The sequence below is a fragment of the Aphis gossypii genome, chromosome 3 (genome assembly GCF_020184175.1).
Source record: "Aphis gossypii isolate Hap1 chromosome 3, ASM2018417v2, whole genome shotgun sequence".
NCBI lineage: Eukaryota > Metazoa > Arthropoda > Insecta > Hemiptera > Aphididae > Aphis > Aphis gossypii.
In genome coordinates this window covers 48507150-48526221 of record NC_065532.1, presented here as the reverse complement: position 1 = coordinate 48526221, position 19072 = coordinate 48507150, and the positions used below count along the sequence as shown (strand labels likewise).

Sequence of the window (19072 nt, the reverse complement as noted above, 5' to 3'; positions counted from 1 at the left end):
TTAGCATATCTTTTCTTTTCTTTTTATATTTCGGTACATACATTTTAGATAAATAGTTTATAACTTATATATTTAATAAGTATTTTAAACTTAGATAAACGGAATGGAGTCATTATAACTTCGAGAATGTCTTAAAAATGTTGGTTCACTATTCCGCTCATCAAAACTTTAAATACTTATAAGTGGGTAAATAATAAGCTACTGCCCAAAATTTGATTTCTATAGATCAAAATGATATTCTACTTTCTAGAAATATGAATCTAAAAATGCATATTGTTATTAACTAAATAGTAAAATTTAAAAATTAATAACGATAAAAATGGAATTCTCTTTTAAAAATGTTGTTTTATGATAACTTAAAATTATGTTGAAATATGCCCACTTAAAAACATTAGTGGTTTCTAAAATGTTACGTTAAAATAATTGCACTTATAGGTACACTAAGTACGTAATTACATTTATGTATTGTACTATTATTATTTATCATCTATCATAATATGATATTATTACAATTTTATTTTATTTTATTTTATTTTATATTATAATATTTTATGTTAAAAAAACACGTTGTACGCGGTTTAGTATATTTTGTATATTACGAGATAATACAAGTCAATACTTGTATTGTAATTTATTACTTTGATGACTAAAGAATGAAATTCCTGCCTCAAAGCAATACAATATTAACACAGTACCAAAGCGCCTATGCCTAATCTATCTATAGGTACATTAAGCGGATATTTTTTTTTCCTTTTGTAACGATAGAATCGTAAATGTATCATAATTCCAACATGCAAACAAGAAAATCTAAGCGATTTAGAACGTAAACAGTCTATTCATGCAGGCGACGTTATTTTTAAAACTTTTTTTTCACAACGCTTCAAGCGCTTTCACTGTTTGAAATGCTAAACGGACGTTATCCCTTTGACTAAATACTCGAAATTCCGTAAACTTTAAACCAGAAAATTGAAATAGAGTATAAACCGTTAGTAAAGGTCCGTTTTTAAATTGAAGTACCGACCGTTCAACATATTTTTGTAATGCTTTTATGTCATGTCGATAAAAATAATACCGTCCTATGTCAGTGGTATGGAATTTCCAAAGTAGTATTATGCCTTTGACCGTTGGATTTTTTTCTCCGGACTTATCCGGTATATGATAACATTATTTTTTTCCCCTCGTAGTCTATTTTATCGTTAAAACATTGAGTGCTTCTGTAGTTCCGTGACGATCGTTGTCTGGTATGTGTTTTATTGGTTTAATCAATATAGATCCACTTGTAGTACATGACTACAAGTGAAACGATGTAATTTTAAAATAACCATCACGAGTGTACTCATTTAAATGCAATTGTATTAATATGAACACACGAATAATTATGACCTGTGATCCGTATTGTTTAGTGGATTATGCGTGTTGGTTGCGGGTTGAGATAATAAACACGACCTGCACGTCTTTGGGTGCCATATAGTGTTACTTGATCGGCATTAAGAAGACGTCGCATGTGAAATTTGTATAAGATTTAAAGCGGACAGGTAATAGACGATTTATTAAAGAAAAATTCAAAACCAACGTCTTAAATACATTTAAGAAATAATTTACAAGTGGTCCCGCGTGTCATCAGAACAGGTAAGTTTTGTTAATCAGGTCAGTCGTGACAAAAATGTACCTAATGAATATTTCTTACAAGTATAATATAACAATTATACTCTATAGACCTGTGGTATATCGTTGTTAAACACGTTAATATTTTAAGTTAATAAAGTGTATATAATACATTTGGGATATTGAAAAATAACGTTACATCATTATAATACCTATGGCTAGTTGTATTTTACCCGTGTTAAAAAAAAAAAAAGCTAATTTATTAGAAACACAAAGATGATTTGCTGAATTTAACGTCTTAATTAATAAATTAAAAACAAAAATACATTATCCAGTATTACGATAGTATATTGTATCCAATTGCAAAATTAGGAAGTCTATTTTATTCTCACTTAGTATTTTTTATTATATTTTTTTGCTTAATTACCACATTAATTCAAGTATATAGTTTTTCACTTATTTTTGTTTATAACGGTATGCCTTCCGGGTAGGGCCCATTCGTTTATCTTAACGGAAATTTAATTCAAAATTAACTTTTTATTTATTTTCGTGAACGTTGTTAAAGTTAAGTTAATAAAAAAACAAAAGTAATTGTTAATTAAGTTAAAAACTTTAAATTAACTTAATTTGTTCACCCTAATTAGATTGCTGAATTCGTCAAATCTTAACTGCAAAAAAACCTTGGGAAATTACTAAAAAAAAAAAATACCTTTTATGAATGTAAATTTTTTATATTTTTGCTATGCATTTAAATTGCTTTTAAGTGGATTTTAAGTTGCATTTAAGTCTTGAATTTATAATTGTACTCGTAAGTTCACATTACAATGACCCAATTGAATATCAACGTAATATAATAAATACTATATGCCAGCGGTTCTCAGCCTTTTTGTATTCGCGTACCACTTACACAGTTTGAAATTTTTTACGTACCACCTGACCATATTTTTGCTTTTTTTTTTTTGTTATTAATAATGTATATATATATGTTTTTTATAAAGGTAGATTTTCTTCGCGTACCACCTATGAGCTTGCTACGTACCACTAGTGGTACGCGTACCACAGGTTGAGAACCGCTGCTATATGCTATTGCATACTAGAACCATTCAGTTTGAAAAAAAAAATCATTATTATTATTCGTATTGTAGTGAAAATTCAATGTGTTTGTAATAATATGTTTACATAATCATATATCTTTAATTTGAACGTTATATATATATACGAAAGTCAGAGGATAAAAATAACTAGTTTATCGTCGTGATCAGAGAATATCATTTAACAGAGCAATTAGTGGGCTACGGCAATTTATTACCCTCTAACCAAACTTAGCTGCTTAAAAAAAAATACTTGACTATAATTTTTTTTTGTTATTCTCGTGCTTTAAGTGAATCATACATCAACAACAAAAATGTATGTTAAAAAACTGGTAAGATAATAGTATTAGGTGTATAGAATTTAGGGAAGACCATTTCTATGATTGGCCAACTTGGCTCACAATAGTGTCACATACGTAAAAAAAAACTGTTATATAAAATTACTAAATTTTTGTTCTGTTCAGAATTCAAAACGTCTAATAACGTATGAAGGTGATTGTTTTTTTTTTAAGTTAACAGTGTTTACGAATTTTAACTCTAGCGCATCCCACGTGGTTATTCCTTATAGAAATATAGCTGGCGAAAGCATGTAGATTAATGTCAAGGTTTACGAATAATTTATACAATAGTTTTAATAATTATTCAGTTTTCGAATATAGATCTCGCGAAAGTAAGAAACCCTTTTAAACATTTCGAAGAAGTCAATTGCACAAACTTAATATTTAATCTGATCACGTTCTTCATTATTTGTTAACGTAAAAAATCAATCTATTTATATTATACCTCAATCTCTTATAGTAATCATGTTGACGTTATTAAATAATTAACACCTGTCTATAAGTGATAAATTTTAATAATTTTAAAAGTATTCATACTTTTAAATATCCAAGTAATGAACACTATTATATCGTCTAATATTCAATTACAGATCTTCTAACAAACATATTAAGTATGTATGTCAGTACCTATGTGTATATGACGTAATAGTAAAGTAGTATGGCAAATATAAACTTCACCGTAAATGATTCATACCAAAGTATGTGATACAGCTTATTAAATTATTGAAAGAAAATTGGTTAATGCATAACAGATTCGTAAATTAGTGAATATTCATTATCACTAGCTATTTTTTTCATAATAAAATTTAGACTTGAAATATTTTTTTTATATCGAAATGAAACAAAATATATGTAATATATATTCTTACACAAACTTTCTTATTTATCAATCTCCTTAAAATGTTGTTTGTAATAAAGATGGAAAGCTATGAAAATACAAACAAAATAATTATGATTTAAAATAAATATGTTAGGTATTTACATACAATAATAATTATATACAAACAGTAGGTAACTAAATAAATAAAAAAAAAGATAAACTGTTAATCTTAATTTCATAGAATATTATGCATATTTAAAATAATTACATATTTAGTACTGTAATTATAATAAAGTATATATATTTATAATGTCGTTTAGTCTTTGAGAAGTAAAAAAATCAACAACTGTTACTGACCCGTTATCATAGTCATAGCGTGTTTAATTTGATTATTATTATTATTATTTTTTTTTTTATGTATATAATTAATTATTAAAAAAAACTTCAATTATTACATAATACGATATACGAACCTCGTTTAAATTTAATTGTTTTTTTTTTCAAGACAATTGAACCAGTTGACAGTTTTTGCGTAAATATAACGGAGATCGATCACGACATCGATGTTGTTGTATTATGTAACGTTAATAGTATTATAGCTGAATCATTGACAACAGTATTTTTGGCGTGGGGTCTTTCGACCAATAGATCCGATTGCACGTCAAAATACATAAGAAGATTTCTGCTTTATACATATATATCTATCATGGCGTTTATATTGTTTATTATATCCATTAACCATCGCATTACATTGTTGTATTGTTCTTCTGTGTTTTCATTAGTCGACGACGGCCTATCATTCACTACACTCGGACGTAATAATAACGACGTGCTTATTATAATATACGTACACGATACCTGTCTGCCTATATTCGCACCAACTCAAGATGTGACGTTTCAAAATTGACATTTTCTTATAACCGTGGGTATAGCGTTTAACGACGGGCTTATATTTTTATCTATGTAGCTAATTCGTTTATGTAGGTAATGTTGATCTCTCGCTGCACGACCAATCGTGTTTTAATAGTTTAAAGAACCCAGTTTGGCTAAATTTTTAGACATTAGAAGCTAAGAACGCTTCAGACGTATCAGTTCATTTGTCTTCGTCAAATTATCTCCACTTCACGCCTTGGTGGTACAGATATAAAAAATAAAAATCTACACAAAGAAATCAAAATTCAAATCCTAAATCAGCCAGAAAAAATTCACTATACGGCGTATCAGGTTACCTGCAATGAGTTAAAAATCACTAAAATGCACTAATCAAACGTATTTTCTGGCACACTATCCCCAAAAAATAGACGGTCTACCTACCACTATAGTCATGACCTAGCGACTTACTCTACTCTTTCACAATTGACTTGTTCGGTAGTACTACTGAATGCTTATTCATATTTTGTTCCACTATTGTAAATTCTTCATCACTAAAATTACTTATTATAAGCTAGTATAGATTGCAATTTATTTATTTCAAAAACAAAATTGTTCATACAACGATGGTGATTGGTGATTTAATGATTTATAGTGATAGAATACAATATAGTACCTACATACCAGTATTAGATTCCAACGAAGCAAGCAACTCGTATATATTTTGTTTCAATAAAGATTTCATTTCTTCGGGTGGACTTGTTTTTCAGGAATAATATTAACTAGAAAATTTTCACATTTAAATTGTAGCTTAAAAATATTAAAAAACAAATTAGAAAAATTAGATATCATTTGTAAAAAAAATTAAAAATACCGTCCGACTTTCTGTTTGAAAACCCGTCGTCCAAAAACCTTTTTACCTAAAATTTAGTAACGATAATGCATTATTGTTTTTATTGTTAATCTGCAGGACAAATGGTACGAGCAACATAAATAGTTTTTCTTTTTAAATACATACAATAATTATTCTATTGTGTTATGTTGGAAAATAATATCATTCTTGACGACACGATGCACGTTTAATAGGTTGATTTTAAAAATAATACTCTTAACTAGCAGTGACAGCTGCTCGGTGACGGGGTTAATATGTTGGTTAATATGTTTTGTAATAATTTGAACCAAATTAAAATGCCAGTTTTTTTTTTTCATTCTTATTTTTAACATTGCGCGTCGTCGTTATACTATATAATATATTATTATTTTATAGCATTCACGTCTACCATTGCGACTGTTTTATTTTCAGCAATCATTCGTCACGTTGTGTTTGCTCATATTATATTATATTATAATATAATTATTATACGACAGTTAAAGTGTATATATAAATATAATAGATACACACTGTTATGGCATATTCTTAAATAGTAAGCTAGTTATAAAATATATTTCTATAAATATATTATATTTATTTAAAATAAAACTGTGAATAGTTGTAGATTTTAAACTAATTAATTGTAAGTTATTATTATTGGTTCATTGTGATGAATAATGATTCATTCATTTACAATTATTAATCCATTCATTTTTTTTTTCAAGATTTAACTCGTGTAATGTATTATAATATTTATCGAACTTATATAATATTATATTATCAAATACAATCGAATAACGTAGGTACATTTCGTCGTAGTTTAATTATTTAAAATATACACCTATTTAATACACTTAAACGTATCGTTTTTTCAATGAACATAATTATTATAAAAGTATCATAAATTAGTTATTATTTAGTATTTATCTATGTTAACCTGTTTACCTAGAGACAAACATATTAAACATTTCAACAAACATTTTTCGCCTAATGTTGTTTTCACGATCCAAATTTAAAGTAATAATAAAATGATAGACAAGCGGGTACCGCTATACTCAATATTATGTGTCAAATGAGTCACTAGTATGAATACGTTAAATTCTAATTTTTGATAAAATATATTTGTATAGGAAACACATTTCTAAGCGATGATAGTCTATCATCCAATATCACTAAATATATTCTATGAAATTTTTTTTTTCGATGTACCTAGATATTTAAGTCATTTATTTTACTTTTAGTATTATATATAATATATAGTAGGTTGATATAATTTTTTCTAAAATATTGCATTAATTATACTATAGGTATTTATAATTATTATTATTATATATATTTATACCATATCGTATAAACTAAAATAACGAAAAATTAAATAACATATTTCTGTAAATAACGTAAAATAGTAAAAATAAATTCATAGTATAAATTGATGATATCTTAAAATAAATTGAAATACCATTGTATACCTATAATACAATTCATAATAATATAATAAACAAAAAAGTTTTAAGGTCCCACGTATAATGTTTTTATATTATAATAAAATAATAAATGTCCTTATATTTTATCGTTTAAATAAGTAATTTCGTCTAAATTTAAACTTAAAGTGCCTATAAAAAATAATTGTCTTTAAATATTTTTATATTTAGTTGATTTCAGCATTATGTTACTGATAACTATAGTTACTTATGAGGAATCTTGCATTAAATTTTCATAACATAGATACAAAAAACTAAAAAGAAAAGTTTTCATGAATTTCTAATTAGAAAATAGTTTGTATTTTTTTTTTTTTTTGCAATTTTGATAAATTTCATCAAAATTCTAACTTCTATAAATGAATATCAAAAAAAAAAATTGTGACTATGTATTTTTAATATTTTTATACAGTTATAAGAACAACTTTTATGAAATCATTTATTAAATTTTCAAGAAATTTGACCTAACAAATCATATTTCACCCACCTTTATTTAAAAAAAAATTTTAATTTATCTTGCTTTTAATAGCTCAAAAAAAGTCAAAATATTTTAAAGTTTCATTGCAACTAGAAAATAATATTATAAACATTTAGTAAAAATTTCAAGTACCTGCGGTTATTCATTTACATTTTACACCAAACAAATAAAATCGGTTTTGTGGAAAATTTAATATAATATGAAAAATTCCTATTTTTTTGTTTTCCCTGATTATAAATTTTTAACCCACTAAAGAGCTAACTGAATCCAATTTTCACATAAAACCACTCATTTTTTAAAATCGAAGCATTTCTACGTGATGACAGACAAAAAAAAAACACATCAATGTAAATTCAATCCATCCGTTAAGAATCTAAAACATGTCTGTTAAAGATGATTAATAGTACACATTATATTACAGCTAATTTAATATGCAGTTTTATATTTAAACAAGTAAAATAGGTAAGTTTATATAATAATATATCACGATTCACGAGTAGTGAAAATAGAACTTGTATTTTCATTTTTTCCAGCACAGACTATTCGTCATTTTATGTTAAATATTTTATTATATGGACTAATACGGTAAATGCCAATAATTTACACTAATATATTTTATGTATAAATAATATACCTTGTATATTTAAATCTCTTTCATACTCAAATCATTTTCATTTATTCTTTGATTTAATTTTTTCATAATCGTTGTTTTTTAATGATTTATAATACAATATTATATATTACAGTTCTTATTATAAATTAATGTTCTACTCACGCAATAGTAACATATCAACTGAATATTAACACCACTCGGTATGTGTTTATAATCGAATGACCAAATTTGTAACATAATATTATTGTTAAAAAATAAAACTTTATCTATAGTCTAGAGTTTTATAAACACCATTTAAATAATTAATAGGTACTTCGTAAATGTCTACCGGTTGGGATTTATTTATATATATTTATATATTTTCTATTTATATTTCAGTGATTATAAATGTCATCGTCGTCTACCTGTGGCTCGAATTTTATTTTCATTTAAACGTTTCATTCATCGACAGCAAACAGTTAAACAAATCATGACATTTGAAAAAGTTATTATTTTAAAGAAATTCTTTAATGAAAAAAATTAAATATTACGATTCACAGGTTAACATTTTATAAAATAAAATAAATAAAATTTTATTTAACATTTTACTAACCATATATTATTATATAATTGATATTTATTTATAATATTATTAATATTATCAATCTTTATACATAACAAAACTATGATAGATATTTTAATAATATAATTTATAAAACTATAAAATTGCTTTAAAAAAAAAAATAAGCTAATCAACATATTTAATTATTGTTATTTAAAATAAATAATAATAATGAATGTTAATGCTTACGCACAAAATTCTAATGAACATAAACAATATAATATGTATGTACAATGTACATTGTACTTATTTTGTACATTATGTTTGAAAATGTATTGTTGGTTTAATATTAGCGGTCACTGACTGCACAAAAAGCTTTTCAGTTAGCTATACAGTAGGTGTACTGTTCGACCTGGACACCCTGCGGTCAACCCGTCCCGGACTTCCGGTATACCTATCAGTCCTTAACTATGCATAATCTACAATGTAGATTCTACATAGAACATATTATTTTAATTTTTAGAACATTAGTATTAAATTCATTTATTTTAATTAATTAATAAATACCTACGTGGTTTAGCAGATACATTGTTCTAGTTTTCGAATAAAGTTTTCACACACATATTTACCGACAGTATACTATAGTTACTATAAACCTGTGAACGGTTTTAACACATACAACTTTGATACAGTAACGATTAATACAACATAAAATCTTCGTATTAACCATCTGTATAGAACTGTAGCCCTGCACTTAACAACATCTTAATTGGTATGGTTTAAATATGCATTTAAAAGTTTTGTACAATGACCATTATTTTTCAACAATTATTTTAATAGTTTAGACTGGAAAAAACCTAGTCGATTACGATACCAAAAAAATCTATTTATTTATTAAAGGGAGTAGCCCAATGGATACACTTATAAATAGAAATTAGCAATAATAATATAAATTATAAATAAACAATTAAAATATACTAACAAACCGAGTTATGAAAATATTTAGTTAGTTAGTACCTATTGTGTCAGGAATTAAAGAAAGCTAATTCTACATTGACAATGCAAACAAAAAATTAGAAATATAATTTGTGTTGTGTATTAGAAAAAATAAATTATTACGTTAATTTATAACTACTTAAAAATTAATACATCGATGAAGATATCATAAACAGTCATCATAAACGATCTAATTTTCCTGAAATTAATTTAATAAGCAAACCTAAAATTATTTTAAGAAAATTTAGATTTGTAGAATCTACCATCTAGATAAATTATTATGTTAAGACTGCAATCACAATAATAAGGTACTGAGATAATAAATTAATTCGTCACAAGGATGTACCTAAAATGCCTATTCATAACGCCGTGTGATCATAATACTGTATTATTAAAATGAAATGCTTAAAAAGAACTTCAAATTTTGAAATATACAACCAACAATGAGTACTCATTGTTCTTATGCAGGTTATCTGTAAATTAAATGATTTATAATATAAAAATCAATATAACTTACTTGGCTGGTAAATGTATTTTTCTTATAGGTAATGTGTTACTTGAATCATGCACAGTATATTCAACTTCGATGGTTCTAAATTATATTTATAGTGATTAAATATAAATAATACCTTCAAGTAGGTACTTAATTAGTTGTTATTATTAATTTATAATTTAAAATCAACATAAACGATAAAACATTATCTAGTAATAGATTTAGGTTTGTCGAGCTAATAAATAATAATCGTCATTGAGACTATTCAGAAAAAACAACCTAACATTTTATAAAACAACCTACATTTTCATATTAAATACAATAAACAGCATTATTGTATAAGCTTCATTAGAACACAAGTATATAAATTAAAAATCTGTATTATAATGCCTTTTATATTAATTTTCTATCATACTTGACGGTAAAAAAAAAATAATAATAATATAAGTACATATCGTGTAACATATAACGTCAATAATAAATAATAATTATTAAAGTGGAGGAAATACAACATTAAAAAAAAATAAATAAATTATGTAAGCATCAATGCAATTTAAACCCTTAAAATATGTATTACATTTTATATAGTGACTCTAGTAATAAATATTAAAAATAAATTAAATAATTAGAGTATAAAATAAAAACGACGTTAATTAAGTCACAGAAATTAATAAAGTTGGATCGTGTGTACTCTCAATACCCAATCGATCTTCCACCACTATGGCAGAGCATCAGGAAATTTGAAAATAATCAAATGGTATAAGGACTGACTATCGTTTTTATAAATGTTATTTAAATAAAGAAAATATGAAAAAATAGTCCAAAAAAAGAAATATGTCTAAAATATCAAAAATAAACCAGAATATGTTTGAAAAACTTTTCAGAAACAGTATAAAGAATATTTGAGAAAACGAAATACGAAGAATTCACAATGAAACCAATATACGGCGGAACAAAGATGGTTTCTAATATTACTATGTATTTTGTACTCGGTATTCCTTGCTTAATATGAAGGTATTTTTCCTTCAAATTGAATTTTATATTAACTTTAATGAAATCGATCTAACATAATGTCTTCTACATGATATTCTTACTTGGTATTCCGTGTTTAACGCAGGTACATTTTTTCTCCTCAAAATGTACGTTTGTCGACTACAGCTAAATCGGGCCCAATTAATATGCAACACTACTTTCATCATTTTAGCAGCATTCTGATGCTCGGTAGTGCTAAATTTCTAAAAAAAAAAAATTCTAGAAAACAACTTAATATGTCTTTATTTATACATTTAGTTTTTTTCCCAACATATTACAAAAATGTATACTTAAAATTATGTATACATTTTATGGCACTAAACAACATAATAATAATTATATAATAGGTATATTATACGCTAAATTAAATTCATATTATTCAAGTATTAGGTATATTTCATTCTACAACTTCATTAGAAACTCGAAAATAACGTTACTTACATTGTAAAAATATTTACATAATTTATATGAATAATGAACAATACAAATCTAATTAATTAATTTTATTGAATAATTATTATAATTTTTTAATGAGTCATTAAAAACAATTAGAGTATAATAAAAAATATATATTTTTCATTATAACAATTATAATAATATATTTTGTCATACATGTGTCGTAATACATAGAACTGACACAGACGACACACGTTTTGCGATGACATCGAAATAACGATTTAGCCATAACCCCTCCCCCCCACAACTCACATATGAATTTGGTGTGAAGTTGAATATAATATTATTATTATTATTATTATTAACAAGGAGTTATTTGTGTTTGTTTGTTTGAAGTTTTATATTATTATTTTTATTATTTAAGTAAGTATAATAATATTTTATTATAATATTTACATAAAATTAGGTTTTTATTTTTGAACACATGAAACTTTTAACTCGTTTTTCAAATTGATTTTTATTATTATTTGATGTAATTATATTATAAATTATAGTACATCAAAAAATAAAATGTTAAAATTGAAGTAATTTATTTTTATCTATTATTATTTATAATTTTAAAAAATCGCTCAAGTTATAAAAAAAAATACAAAATCCTACTTTCAAAATTATAAAATTTTGATTTAAACTAATTAATCATTAAATAAAAATATGGGGCTGATCATATTTGGTAAACTACTATGTATATGCCATTATACCAAATAAAATATTTATAGTTTTTACTAGAAAACAAATACTATAAAATAGCTATTTTTCTTTGATAAATCTCTACTAACATCTGTATTCATCAAACTAAGCGAGATTACTAAGATTTATAAAGATTACAATATAATATATGAATTTATATAATTATGAATTTACATGATAATGTGTCCTTTAAAATTATTTGTGATCTAAAGATGTGTGATTAGACTTTTATTTCATATGTTTATCCGTTTAAAATACTAATATGAATGGGCAACTAAGTATATTTTGTAAGCGCGTTGTTCAATATTTTTGAAAAATATTACTTTATATTACATCGTTAATTATTATATCTACTTTATCTTAAAATACCGTCTACATTGAATCTTTTACGTGCAACGTGTAATCAAAAATAATGTTTCGAAACTTCGAAACATAAAAACTTTTAGCTGGTTTGAAGTATATTCTGTTAAAATGCTAAATCGATGCGTACATTCGAGAAACCCTTTCTAATTAATGCTCAAATATTAAAGCTTTACAGGCCTATATATATAATACATAAACAATGCACTTAAATATTAATTTGTTTAATTTAATTTGGAATTTTAAAAGCTTAACGAGTCAAGCAGTCAGTTCATTGCAATCCGATTAGCTAATAACTACAATGTGAATTTATGAAAATAATCGCACGAAAACAACAACATTAATCCGAGCTCAAAGCGCAGTTGCTCTCGTACAGACTATCCGGATTGTCGTTTGAACATTTCCAACATCCTATCGCCGAATTTACCGGATACAAACAATACGTATTTATACGATATATATATATATATACATATCACTAGTGTAAAATAATATTTTGTCTCTGCAACAATCGGTGATCCGATAGTAAGCCACCCTACTGCCCCTTCAACCATCATCACTAACATACGAATTCGGGGTGATTGTATGTGAGGGTGTGTATGTGTGTACACCCGCGGCTCTTATTAAATTCCCCGTTACATTTTTGCGTTTACGGTCTTAGATTAAAAATCGTTTTCAGATATTATGAAATTTCGCTCTCATATACTTCCTCCTCCACCAACCCACCGAGCTATACGGTATTGTTGTCGGCTGAATTCTATTCGTTTAATCGAAATTCCTTTCTTATTCCGGCTCCACGCGCACACGATATAATTATTATTAATAACGAAACTATTATTTCCGGATTTCGCGTAAGAATTTTGCGGTTGTACTGCACACAGACCATAATAATAGGTGCATAATGCGTATACCTTTCCAGAACCGTAGAGGTGTTGTAACTACCTATCTGTTTTTGACGTTAAACACTTTATTGATTTAACATATTACGTAATATGTAAACGAGTCAAAATGTTTTTTTCCCGGTAACATAGTTATAATTTTAGTGCATGCACATAATGTAATATTATTATTATTATTATCATGTCGATTGATGAATGAGGGTATCTTTTTTAAAGAAGGCTTGAAAAAAAAAATTACGACGAGCAATAAATTGGATTACTTCGTTCAGGGGTGAGAGTGTAATTATAAAGCGGTAGTTGGGTACGTGTATAAAATCGGTATGTAGAATGCGGTATGTTATTTTCATCATAATATTGTATAATATGTGTAGTTGGACAGTCGTAAATGTAATAGTTATTATTCCATCATCTGGCAAGAGTATAAAATGTGTGCGTACTGTTGTACAAACAGTATAATATCATAATAACTTTAACGCGTATCTCGGGCGGTATAGGCTTCGTACTATTAAAATTGTTAGAAATTATAATAATAAAATATGCGTATATATAATAAGTATGAGTGATAAAACAATCCGTGGCAGTACCTTTTTTTATTCGAATATACAGGGAAAAAATGGAAAATCCGTAATAATATAAATGGCACGCGCACTGTCGCTGTTTAAAATAATAATATTATAGTACCTATTATTATTATATAAAGAGTTAACAACACTTGGTGTTGTGTACATATAATGTTAGTGAGAGTGGGGCGTATGGTTAATGCGTTTAAAGTAATATTTAAATTCACCAACAACTTTACCTTGTATAACAGCAATATAGCCGAATGTGAGCCATGCGATAAGGTCATCCGTCTCTATGCACAATATTATTCAATACTTCATCAAGCATGTTCATCACCGTTTTTCGCTTTACTGATGCAGGTGTTCAGAATTTGATTTTTGGCACTATTAAAATATACATACCAAGAGACAACATTCTAAAATAATAAATTAAGATTTGTATATTAAATAAGGAGTATCATCAGAGAATTAATATACTTTTGTTTTTCAAATGCGACCCACATTTTAGCAGTTATTATTATTATTATTATTATTATTATAATTATTAATTTTGATAAGTCAAATTTGAACGAGTAATTTTAGAATTATTTTTTTGTATACTAAAGATTTGGAAGATATGGGAGCTATGAAATGTTAATATTTTGTATTACTGGTAATCTATCAACATTTAAAATTTGTAAAAATAGTTGTTTAAAAATTAAAATTTATGAAATTGGTCCGAGTATAATAAATATGCTAGATCAGTGATTCCTAACTAGAGGTAATTACCCTTCCAAGGAGAGAAATATAATTTTCTTAAAGGTAAAGACAGGACAGTTTATTATTTTATTTTTTGTACTATATATCATTACTAACTCTGTATCATTCACATATACTACGATTGAAATATTGTAATAATATAATATTGATGTTAATACGTATATAACTTTGACGATCACCTACTGATGATTAATAAATTAAAAAATAATTGTCTCAAAAACGTTGGGAACGAATAAAGAATAGGTGTTACACCCATTTTATATACTTTTAAAATCATTTTTTAAGACTTTTATCCTTATTATAAATATTTAAATAACTGAGAAACTACTCATACCAATTTTAAATTAGGTACATGAAAATTTTCAAAAAATACCATCCAAGTAATAAAATACAATATAAAAGAGGGCTTCAGTTTTAATAACGAAAGTTTATATCGCCACAGGACACTTTTTAAGTTGTAAACGAAAAATTTCCAGAATTCGAAAATAATAAGATCTTTAAGTATATTTCAACATTTCAAAAATCAGAATTTTAATAAATTCGTTAAATTAATTTTCAAATGAAAAAAATGGTGATGAGATGAGCAAGCTTAGAGAGTCACCTTATTTTATAAAATATGTGTGTTCACGCACAGTTTATAGTTAATAACGATGTACGTTTACCATAAACTAACCTAAACATTCGCCGCGTCCGAATGACGCGATTTAAAACGAGACACGACGATAATGATAAACTGAAGGAATATATATTATTGTGTTATTTTGCGAAATAAAACGCGTTTTCATATACCTTTCCTGTAAGCCGGGGTTTTCACCCCGAGAACGTTATTGCATTTCTACCCTTTTTTTGTCATAGCACCTCCACCACCGCCGCCACCCACGTGCGTCCAAGCCATGAAAATGTTGTGCTGCGATCGTCATCATTCTCAATCCCCACACCCACACTCACTAACCGATAACGCAACTTGCATTTATACATAGTATACATACACCGTGTTTATATTACACAATTTGTCCCACTCTTGGTAGACTGCGCACGTAAAATCCTCTCCGTTTAGAAATACTCTACTTTTTTTCGTTTTCTATTGGATTGTTTTAATATAATGACAATAATAACATATCGATCAAACGCTGAACTGCGCGATACTTGCAGTAGGGTTACGTCATTGGCGTCTTGAATCCGTGCAATAATGGTCGAACTACAGTAAAAAAAAGTATACCTATATACTCGTATGTAATGAATATTTGCAAGAGTTAGTAAAAATCTGAAACATAAAATTCTAAACAGTAAAATCTGAAATTGTAGTTATTTAATCGTATGAATTTCGATTTTTAAATGTTTAAATATGTAATAATTTTAGACAGTAGAAAATTGAACCATTATTTTTGTTGAGAATTGAATATTTCTCTAATTAACGATGGAAATGTTCGCAAAATTGAAATTCATACAAATTCGTAGTAATTAAATATTTTACATCCTATTTATTAAAACATATTTATAAATGTAGTATAATATTATGTGTACAATATGTACATGTATCGTATTACTGGAAATTAGTACCACTATAGTGATAGGTATACTTATTTTTAGGAATGTATTTTGATATAAGTTATAACTATAATGTATTATTAGTTAAGTTTGTAGTTAATTAAGTAAATATAATATTTTGAACACGATATGTTTATTTATAGTAAGTTGTTTTAAATATTTCAATGCCATATTCAGTTCTTAAAGGAGCTTGTAGAAATAATGAATATTGAATGTAAAGTATACATGGTGTTTCATTAAGCACGCTCATTCTCTATTTCCCTACAGTTATTCAAAATCCGAGTTTTCGAACTTTTAATATACAATATATACTGTACTTACAAACCGTATTTTTAAATTCTTGAATTTTGTGTACTACCTAAAGAGTGTCCTGTAGCGATTCAGACTTATGTTTTCAATGAAATTCTTCCCTCTCCCTCTTTTACTAAATATTATTTATTGAAAAATGTTTCTGAACATTTTGATGCTTCAAAATCAAAATTTGAACGAATAGTTTTTAAATTATTAAACTTTATGTACTAAGGGTAAACATTATAAGTCTATGATAATGAGTTTAGAAAAAATTTGTTAATTATATTAATCTATCAATATTTATAATTTACAAAAATAATACAAAGAAAATAAATACTGTATCCGATATTAAGTCAGCTTTTTTATACTTTTGTTATTCTAATACCTATAATTAATTTAAATGCGTTCATATTTTTCATTTAAATAATATAATAGATGGCAATAACTATATTATATATAAATTACACAAATTCTATTATTGGCACCCCATGCCAATAACTAACCAAACAGAAATATACAATATAGTTATTGCCATTTACTCGTATTATATTATTTAAATGAAAAATATGAAAGTGTTTAAAATTATATAAGTAAACTGTAAATGTTTTTAGGATTCAGAATCATCAAAATATTATCATTTATATATGAGTAAATGCTTATTTTCTTAGCAGTACTCAATCACGATTTTAAGTAATAACTTACCTTTCTTGACATCTTCTGCAGCAATGGTTTTCGAATAAAATGTTGTATCTTATCACAGTCACAGAAAAATAATAACATTTGGCGCAAATATAAATAGGACAGTGTGACCAATAATTTAAAAATTAAAAATCTCTTTAAATTTTAAAATCTATAAAAATAAAAACTGAACTGTGAAAAACACGATCGTAATTATATGGAACTATAAATTTCTGCAAATAATGATTGAAACGTTTGCAACAGTGGAATCAGTAATATTTCATTATTATAATAATTTTGACATATTTTTTTAAAATCGCGGAATAATTTTATGTACTTATATTACTGATAATTTATAACTGGATATGAAATATAAAATATATGTTAATGTTTTAAATTTCATGATATAATATTTTGACATGCCCACCTTCATTCGCAACTACTAACTACTAAATACGTATTATTTATGTTTGCGATTGACGCATTATTTTTATAATGTTTCACTAATATCTAAAACTAATGATGTAAATTTTGTTAATCATGATTAAAGAAGAATTTTTAAAAAGGTTAGTAATATACTATAATAATTATTGAATGTACTTTCAAATATTTATATACTATATTGTACACGGCTATTCAAATTTATAAAAATAGTTTTTAACAGCTAATACTTTAAACCACAGTAATATCAAATAAATTAAAACAATAATTTATATTTATTTTTATACGTTTATACCTTAACGATGAATTTAATGATTTTATTTGATGATGTGTTTTGTGTGTGTGTGTGTGTGTGTGGTGTGTGTGTGTGTGTGTGTGTGTGTGTGTGTGTGTGTGTGGTACAAAAAAGTACTAGAAAAAATACTTTGCTTATCAACTTTAAAGGTAGTTTGTGATAAAAACAGTATCTAATTTGTACATTTTAAATTTAAAAATTTTTAATTCCCAATATTTGTTAAATATTGTGTAAAAAATATTTTACACAAACATTTTGTCTAAAGAAAAACTAGAATTTTTAAGCAAAACCATGGAATTTAAGCAAAATACATTTTATTTTTTAATATATTCTTATGGCATAAAAAATTTATTTACTTAATTGTTCATTAAAATTTAATGCAAAAATCGTGGCCAACTAAATCATGTTTAAGACACCATTAAACTAACTATGGTAGTATACATATTTATTAGTGAGTGTTCAATGTTTATGCAGCTCAATATTTAATGATAAATATTGAATATGAAAAATGTATTTGTATCCTTCTTAGAATAAAAAAAATGAGCACTTGAATATTTATTATTTAATACAAGTATATGCATTTTTAATGCAATTTTGTCAGTTTTTGAAAATCAAAATATTTTAAGTTTAACTTGTGCAGAAACATTTACTTATTTCCCGAATTGTATTACAATAGTAAGATACGTATCATTTATAAAGTTATTTAAATCGCTACAGTGCAATAAATATTAAACAATGTTTGAAAGAATTCAGAAAATCCGTCAAACTACCAACGACCACATAAACAAAATGTATTTAATTCGAAAAATGCAGTTTTTTTTTTCTTTATGTTTAAACCCAGTATTATTGCGTGTAGATAAAGCAGCAGTATA

The 19072-nt window shown here is 25.7% G+C and overlaps 1 long non-coding RNA gene across 2 annotated transcripts in view; it reads left to right on the top strand.

The window, feature by feature from the left end:
* Positions 1-19072, top strand: part of LOC114122857 (uncharacterized) — a 108133-nt gene that overhangs the window by 82270 nt on the left and 6791 nt on the right. The window contains exon 10 of one of the 2 annotated variants that reach the window (XR_007604853.1): positions 1404-1664. The exons of the other annotated variant lie outside the window; for it this stretch is intronic. This is a non-coding gene — a long non-coding RNA (uncharacterized LOC114122857). Of the gene's footprint in view, positions 1-1403; positions 1665-19072 lie in introns of those variants that run through there. 2 annotated transcript variants of the gene reach the window in all.